Raw genomic sequence first — 9524 nt, 5'->3', positions numbered from 1 at the left:
TTACATTCCACATAACAATATGATCTTTGTCTTTCTCTGTCTGGCTCACTTCACTTAGTATGATAATCTCTAGGTCCATCCATGTTGCTGCAAATGGCATTATTTCATTCTTATTTTTTTAATTTTTTAACTTAATAATTATCTATGTCACTTAAGCACAATAATTGAATGACTATACACACCACATTTATTTATTTTTTTGCTAAAATAAATGTATTTCCTCTGGTTTAGCCCAGTGATCTCCAAATATTTTTGTTATTCACTCCATTAGTTTAAAAAGAAATTAAGTGCATATATCAGATGTACGTACATTTGTTTATATGTATGTAGTAATACATAACAGTTCAGTCTGGGTGGTGGTTTTTTTCTTTAATCCATGCTGACAAGCTTTGTCTTTTCAATAGTGTATTCATATCATTCACATTTAAAGTAATTATATAGTTTATAGCTGTATTAATATCTACCATATTCATTATAAAAAGTATACAAGAGGGGCTTCCCTGGTGGCGCAGTGGTTGAGAGTCCGCCTGCCGATGCAGGGGACAAGGGTTCGTTCCCCGGTGCAGGAGGATCCCACATGCCACGGAGTGGCTGGGCTCGTGAGCCATGGCCGCTGAGCCTGCGCGTCCGGAGCCTGTGCTCCAGAACGGGAGAGGCCACAACAGTGAGAGGCCCCCGTACCGTTAAAAAAAAAAAAAAAAAGTATACAAGAAAGCATCAGATAAAGATGAAATAAATTTTTTGTATATGTCTTGCAATTTGTGATAGCCTTGTACTAACTACTTAATATCTCAAAGCCCAGTATAAACTTTGTTCAAGTTTCATTAGTAACATGTATTTGTCCCTCCATCTTTCAAATTAATAATTTATTTTTTTCTTCTCTGATTTGATTAGGAGATAATAAAAAAACTTTCTATGTACTATGCACTAGTCTAAGTACTTTTTATGCATTAACTAATTTAATCTTAACAACAACCATATGAGATAGGCGTTGTGATTATGATAAAGAAATTGAGGCGTAGAAACGTTAAGCCAAAAGTCAAACCTTGTGAGGGAAAGCATTTGGACTCAAACCTAAGAGTTGTTATCTCTTACACTAGCACTGTCCATGTAGTAGCCACTAGCCACGTGTGGCTATTTAAATTTAAATTATATTTGAAAAATAAAAATGTTCCTCAGTTGCACTAGCTGCATTTCAACTGTTCAATAACCATATGTTAGTGACTACCATGTTGGACAGCACCCATCAAGAGCATTTCCATCATCGCAGTAAGTTGTATTGGACAGCACTGACTTACACGATCGGTCACCATGTTTTTATCTTGCAGCGTGGCTTTGAAAGAGCTCATGCTATGAAACAAGCATGGGCGTAGCTCTTTTTCATTTGTTTGTCTGTGCTTATATGATTGGTATTGTCTTCAATCCAGTGTGTTTTTTTTTTTTTATAGGAATCTTTGCAAGACAGTTGTCTACTTTGTTGTGTTTGGTTTAGTTAAACCTAGAGGATATAACCCATAAGTCCATTTAACTGGGCACATATAAACTGCAATATGTCAAAATACAGGAACGAGCGAGGATACCACTGTCCCCAACCCCTTGCTGTTGTGAAATACCTCACATATTGTCTGACACAGGATTCAAGTGAGAATCTCAATGTCATTTGTATGTAGATAGATCCATATAAGCAGATGTTCTAAACAGTCTTCTTAGATCTCTTGCATGCTCCTTGTAGTACATAGGCACCCTACTTGTAAGGTCCCTACTGTAGATCTTTGACCTTACACTTTTGACCTGTTTATCCTTCTTCAGTGCCTCGCTTTTTAAATCATTGTTCCTCTGGCCTGTGCTTTGCAAAAGAATAAGCAAACCTTAGGGCTTGAGACCAGCAGGATTTGCTCAGCAGGGGAACTGAAATCTTAACAGGACACAGATGTTTACTATGTGGGATACAGGGCCAGAAGGAGACAATAAATAAAAGGATAAAAATAAGAGTTCTTCAAAGTTGCTTTCTTTGATTCTTTTAAGAAAAATTGTGGTTGCTTCTTTGGCAAGATAAAAATCCTTTCTTCTTAACATTTCTTGCAAACACATTTTCTTCTTTTAGCACCACTCTTTTTTTTTTTTTTGGTGGATAATTTTTTTTGAACTTCTTTTTAATTGAAGTATAGTTAATGTACAATATTTTATGTTACAGGTGTACAATATAGTGATTCACAATTTTTAAAGGTTATACTCCATTTATAGTTATTATAGAATATTGGCTATTTTCCCTGTGTTGTACAATATATCCTTGTAACTTTTATACATAATAGTTTGTACCTCTTAATCCCCTACCTCTATGTTGCCTGTCCCCTCTTCCCTCTATCTGCTGATAATGACCAATTTGTTCTCTATGTCTGAGTCTTGTTTCTTTCTTTGTATTAAACTTAGTGTCACATTTTCTGTTTATTTACCATTTCACTAGAAATTCCTCCATGCAATCATAAAAAAATATGACATTTTAATTGAATTTATTTCACAATTGATAGGGCCTGATATTTGTTTTTTTAATGTGTATGAGACAATAAAATTGGGATTAATGTAATTCCTTTGCCAATACTTTTTTTTTTTTGGCTGTGTTGGGTCTTCGTTGCTGCCCACAGGCTTTCTCTAGTTGCGACGAGCGGGGGTACTCTTTGTTGCGGTGCACGGGCTTCTCATTGCAGTGGCTTCTCTTGTTGCAGCACACGGGCTCTAGGTGTGCGGCTTCAGTAGTTGCAGCATGCGGGCTCAGTAGTTGAGCTTTGCCAATACTTGTCAAACAGTTGTCTGCGTAGTGTTTTAAAGTGAAAGGTGACATGAAACTAGTAGACTAAATTATCTCTTGAGAATACACTGTGCTTCTCAATGGGAGCACGATTAGGCAGCTGGGGTATTTTGTGAAGGACTGTCCTACGTGTTACTGGACATTTAACACTCTGGTCCCAGCCCGATAACAGGCCCAGTCATTGCAACAGTCAGAACTTTCTTACCTATCTTCAAATGCCTCCCCTGGAGTGGGTGCTGCTCGGGTTGTGGACTGTCTGGCTATCAGTATTTTCTCCAGACTCTCATTACTGTCTCTCAGCTTAAGGGAGAGAATATTACGAAAAATCTCTAGTTAAAATTGAATAAAAATTTCCATTCATAAAAAACAAAACAAAACAAAGCCTTATAATTTCTAACAATAGCTCTTACTCATTAAGCATCTACCATGAGCCTGGCACTGTGCTACATACCTTATGTGCATCTTCTTGTTTCATACTCATTGTAACATGTGACATGAGCGGCAGTATTCTCATTTGACAGATGGATGAGGAAACTATTATTAAATGCATAATATGTGATTAAAATTTATCATCCAATATTTGTTAAGTACATTCTACGTACTAAGCACTGAGATAAATTCATGAACAAGATAGACACATTTTGCCCTCAGTGAACTTGCCCTGAGTTTACACAGCTCAATAAGAAGCATGAAGATTTTAACCCAGATCTGTCATTTCTAAAACTGTCTCCTATTTCTACCACTACCTCTACCCCAGTTGTCTTCCTGAAGAAGAATTTAGTCAGCCAGAGTCATTGTAACTGATGAACTGTAAATCTATGTAGGTGACAAACAGCACTCGGCAGTAAGCTTTCCGTTCTTTCTCCTCCTTAGGGTTGCTGGGGTCCATGTGAACAGCCCTCTTGAGGGTAGTGCAGTGTACAGCCTGCACGGCTGTAAATGAGCAAGAGACATCTCTGCCTGGGATACCTTCCCCTTTCCTATACAATGCTTTCCTGACTAAGGAAGTTGTACCTTGTATTGAGACTCCACTAAAATACCTCCTCTGACCCATAGGTTTTTCATGTTCTCATCAACCAACCTGCCTCTCTCCCTCCCTTCCATCCGTCCTTCCTTCCTTCCTTTCACTCATGCATATGAGTATTTTTGAATGCCCACTACACTGTGATCATAGTGTCAGTAAGATAGACAGTCCTATCCTCAAAGATCACACCTCTCAGAACTAGTCTTTCCACTCCCACCTTTCTCATCGTGTGTATAACTCATATAGTGCTGCATAGTTTATTAGGTACTAGTGTGCCCTTCAGTACTTTACTATGATGGCATTTGTTTGGAACATTGATTAGAGTAACACTGATGGGCATTCACTTACGTGACTTTCTTATTTTGATTGGCATGATAGCTGCAAGTTTGTATGCCAGTGTATAGGCTGATGTGCAGGGTTTGGTACAAAGGAGAATTGCATAAAATATATTATTTCATTTTCTTACTTTCAAACATTGAGGAGTAGGCTCTAGAGGGCTTTGTTTTTTCAGCTAGTTGCCTATATCAGATGTTCTATGTAACATGCACATATTAGTTATTATGCATATAGTAGAGAGAGAGGAAAGGACTCGGCAAACGGGATGGGTCAGAAAGGTTAAAAAATTTTTTTAATTTCTCAACATAAACTTTTACCCCTAAAACATGTTCCTTGGCTATGTGAAGTCCTTCCCATTTGATTATGAGTCACTGAGGGTAGAGGTCATGTCACTATCCTGTTTATGATGCTTATTCTCCCTTAACCATCTAGTATCACTGCAAGTCACTGTTGGAACTTCACATGGGCTCAGATTGTATTGAATTGACTATGAGAGCAGAAGGTGATTTCATCACCTTCTGAATAATATTGAGAGATCATGGTTCTGGAAAACAGGAAACCTGGATTCTATGTCCCAACTGGAATATCTAGTGTTGTGCCCTCAAATATATCACCCAACCTCACTGGGGCCAGTTTTCTTGAAAAATGAGAAGACTGGATAAGATTGGCTCAAAGTTTCCAAAATCCTGTGATTATTCTGTTACCACTCTAGAGTAAATGCGTAGGGAAATTTACACATTGGGTAAGAAATCTAGGTTGTAGAGTCCTTATTTCCATTTTTAAATATGGGTAGCCTTGATGGGTTTTATTTGAACTTTCTAAAAAGGACTTATATTTCCACTTCAGACTGTCTGCAAATGCTAGGAGCATATGCCTAAGACGTTTTGTAGTTAGATATGTGAACATGAAAGTTTTCAAATGACTGTAAACTATTTTTTCTTGTCTTTTTGGAGAGACTCATCTTTTTCCCAAGACCGGCTCCCAGTGATGCTCATCAGCTGCTATGATTCGTTTTTAGAACTTTTACAGACTCCACAGTCATCAAACCCACACCAAGTCAGTAGGTGTCATTGAATGAGAGTATCATTGAGTGAGAGATTCCATGGAGAATATAAAGCCCCTGCCTTCAAGGTGGCTAGGTTCTAGTAGTAGAGTTAAAATCAATACATAAGTAGCAGTAATAGGAACTTGAACCTGGAGTCTAAGCTTCAACTATTGAGATATAGATAGACCTTCCTCAATTTGTTATGGGCTATATCCCAATAAACCCATCATTAAGTTGAAAATATTGTAGATAGAAAATGAATGTAACCTACTAAAACATCATAGCCCAGCCTACCTTAAACATGCTCAGAACACTTACATTAGCCTACCGTTGGGCAAAATCATCTTAACACAAGCCTATTTTATAATAAAGTATTGAATAGCTCATATAATTTATTAAATACTGAACTGAAAGTGAAAAACAGAATGTTTGGGTCCAGAATGGTTGTAAATGTATGGGTTCTTTACCCTCGTGGTCACATGGCTGAGCTGGGGCTCCCTACTCCTGCCCAGTATCACAAGAGTATCATACTGCATATCACTAGCCCGAGAAAAGGTCAAAATTCAAAAATCGAAGTACGATTTCTACTGACCACATATGACTTGTGCACCATAATAAAGTCAAAAAATCATAGAGTGAACCATTGAAAGTTGGGGACCTTCAGTACTTTAAGGCAGGCCATGAAGGGAGTAGGGGAAGCCTTGCCAAGTTCTCTTCTCCAATTACAGATATGCTCTAAAAATTCCTGGTGAAGATTTTTAATTGCATACTTTCTAAAATTCTTGGGCCCTGCCTGTAATTCTATACCAGAGAGCCCTCTTACCCTTGAAATCCAGTGTCTAGGAAGTCTATCCAGGACTGAGAGAACAATGCCAGGACAGATCCTATGACTCTTCACTGTTAATCTGTGCATATCAAGTAAAAAAAATAGGATGAGGGAGTGAAATTTTAATAAAACTCATTCCTTTTACTTGGAGGATAAGTATGTCCATCCTAGTTGTTTGTGTTAAAAAGTCCTTTTCTGAAATGATGACAGTGGTAGGTGGTTTGTTTGGCTGGCTGGTAGATTGTTATGATTGTCGTTTTAATGTTCCTACTTGGCAAGGTCAAAGTTGATAATCCTTGAATTCCCCAAGTGTAGTAACCACTGCTGTCAGTGCTATGCAGACTTAGCTTATGTCTCCATGGAACTTATCTTCTGCTCTTTCACCCTATCTGAGGAAGTAAAGCCAGTAATACTCTGCTCATTTTATGGTTGAACAAACAGAGTTGGAACCATGTGTTCTACATTTTCTATTAATGTAATACAGGCTTGTCCTGGCATTGATTAAAAATCTGCTCTCCAGACACCTCTGTACATAGTCATTATATGCATAGAGTTATATATGAGGTCACCAGACCTCACATGTCCCTTACACCTTGCAAATATGGGACCAAGTCCTTTCATGCGGTAGGGAGGCATCATTCTCTAAATATTGTGGTTTTAATTAGTAATGGTAAGGGTTTTTTTTAACTGAAAAATGGAGATGTCTATTTTCCTGGCGAAAACTTCTAACATCTTTTGAATATCTTGCTTTGAGGGGACACTTCACACATCAGGTTTTCATTCTCATGCAGTTGTTTTCCATTCCAGGAGGAGCCAACTATTATCCTAAAAGGTCAGTATTTGGTTTCCATGCTTAATCAAGCAATCGAGCTTCATGACAGTTTTTCTATTAAATACAGAGGGTTTTTTGTTGTTGTTGTTAAAACAGATGTCCTTCTGTTGCATCTTAGGTGATTGCCTGGTGTTTCAGAAGACTTAACGCAAGAGCTGCCTACTTCTTCACTTCTTTTTCCAATTATTCCTGCAGGGGCTCTAGCTGAGGCGTGCCTTCGCATGTCTATAAGGGGGAAAAAATGTGAATCTTAAGTAGAGTACAAAAAGTAATTCAGGAGCAATGGAACCGGTTAAAGACCTCTACCCAGTTGTCCTAATGACTCTTTACATTGTTACTGCTTAGGCTTTGGAGTCCACAAGGCTGCCTTTGAATCTTGCCTCTGTGATGTAAAACACTGGTTAGGTGCCCACCCAGTCGTATTCGTTCTGTCCTCTTGCTTACAGAACCTTAATTTTGTGTGCGTGAAAATGTGTCTCCTACTTATTTTCCTTTCAAGCTTCACTTCAGCTCAAGGGGCCCTATATGACAGAACCCTGGCCATCTGCTGGGGTTCTGTCACAGCTTTCCTGATAAAAAGAGGACGCTTATGGCTCATACCCTCTTCTGCTCTCTTTCTGCCTTAAACATTGACATGATGTCTGGAACTGCAGCAGCTATCATGTGCTTCTGCAGAAAAGGCTGAAAGAGTCACAGATACCAGCCCCCTGACATTGTTGAAAAGCTAATCCAACATCTGCATTCACCATATTCCAGATTGTCAATTATGTAGAAGAATAAACCGTTATTTGTTTAAGCCATGATATTCATATAGTCCTTTGCTTGAAGTTGAATGCATTCCTAACTGCTACAGGAAGTACCATTCTTATCTCAGAGGAAACTGAGGCCCAGATATGTTGAATAATTTGTCTGCTTTACATAGCTAGTCATTGATGGAACTGGAATTCAGACCCCACAAGGCTGAATTTAGAGCCTGAGCTCTTAACCACTTACCTTATGGTTTGCGGAGGAATGAAATGAAATTACTTATATAAAGCATTTTAGCTTAGCATGGTGCCTAGCTTGTAGTACATGCTCATTAAAGTGTTAAGACCTTTCCCCAAACCACAGCTCCTTGTTAACGCTTAACAACATAATCCTCAGGTTTAGATTTTGATGAAGTTATTTTCCATTCAGAGAGGAGTCAGCTTTTATCCTGCAAGGTCAGTATTTTGTTTCTGTGCTTAACTGAACAATCTAGTTTCATGACTATAGCAGATGCTCAGTAAGTTTGTTGAATGAGTGAATGAATAATTCTCTTTAAGAAAATTCTCAAGTACCACGCTTAGGAGGTTACTGTATACATTTTTGGTATCAGTATAGTACAAAAGTTCAGTAAAAGTTCTAGAAACTAGTCTGTCTCGGTTCAAATCCAGCCTCCACCACTGACTGATGAGCTGTGTGACCTTAGGTAAATCACTTAATCTCTCTGTGCCTTAGTTGCTTTATCTGTAAGAAAGGGATAATAATAATCCAAATTGCCTCGTAGTAATGTTGTTAGCATTAATTGAAATAATACAATTAAAACAATTTTTGTAAAGCCCTGGTATATGCACTCAACAGATGTTAGCTTTTACAACTATTAATTATTTTTATTAATCTATATGTGCCCTGCTAAAAGTGGCTCCAATTAATTAAGCCATGTTGAAAACAAGATTCTCCTGTAGTAGATGCAGAAATTTAAGTGTGGATTCATGGTGACTTACCCACATTCAAATATAATAGGATCAGAATAAAAACTTGGGAGTCTTAGCTTGGTAGCCAGTTCCTACATGCTTGCTTTCTTTTGTAAAATATAAATTCACTTTAAGTCTTGGTATTTGCCTTTTAACACTACAAAGAAAAAAAAAGTGTACTCTTAACTTGACAAATTATAAAATGTCATTCCCACTTGGTTCCCTCTCCCCATTTCTGTTTTCAGATTTGCATATAAATTTATTTGAGAGGAGTCAAGTCAACTTGATCAGGAAAAACTAGCATCTACCTTACTAGCAATTATCATTACAACTTAAAAATGAAACAGTCAACAACAATGACAACAAAAACTGACAATTATAATGTTAGCTTACAGAATTCTATTTTTAAAAAGGGGCTAAAACTTCTGGAAAGGTATGAAGAGATCTACAGACCCATTCTTTAGTGAAACAACCATAGCTGGTGAAAATGATAAAAAAAACACAACCATTTAAAGTCTCTGGAGGGACTTCCCTGGTGGCACAGTGGTTAAGAATCCGCCTGCCAATGCAGGGTACACGGGTTCGAGCCCTGGTCTGGGAAGATCCCACATGCCGTGGAGCAACTAAGCCCGTGCGCCACAACTACTGAGCCTGCGCTCTAGACCCCGCGAGCCACAACTACTGAGGCCCGTGCGCCTAGAGCCCACGCTCCGCAATGAGAAGCCACCGCAACGAGAAGCCTGCGCACTGCAGCAAAGAGTAGCCCCAGCTCGCCACAACTAGAGAAAGCTCGTGCACAGCAGTGAAGATCCAATGCAGCCAAAAATAAATAAATAAATTTATTATTTTTTAAAGTCTCTGGAAATTGTCCTAGGAGCATGTAGCAAATGGAGAAATATTTATTCGGCAAAATCTATCAAATATGTAAGACTAGTGAGAA

Source organism: Leucopleurus acutus, assembly GCF_964270905.1.
Source record: "Leucopleurus acutus genome assembly, chromosome: 17".
Lineage (NCBI taxonomy): Eukaryota > Metazoa > Chordata > Mammalia > Artiodactyla > Delphinidae > Leucopleurus > Leucopleurus acutus.
Note: the sequence above shows the minus strand (reverse complement) of the source record.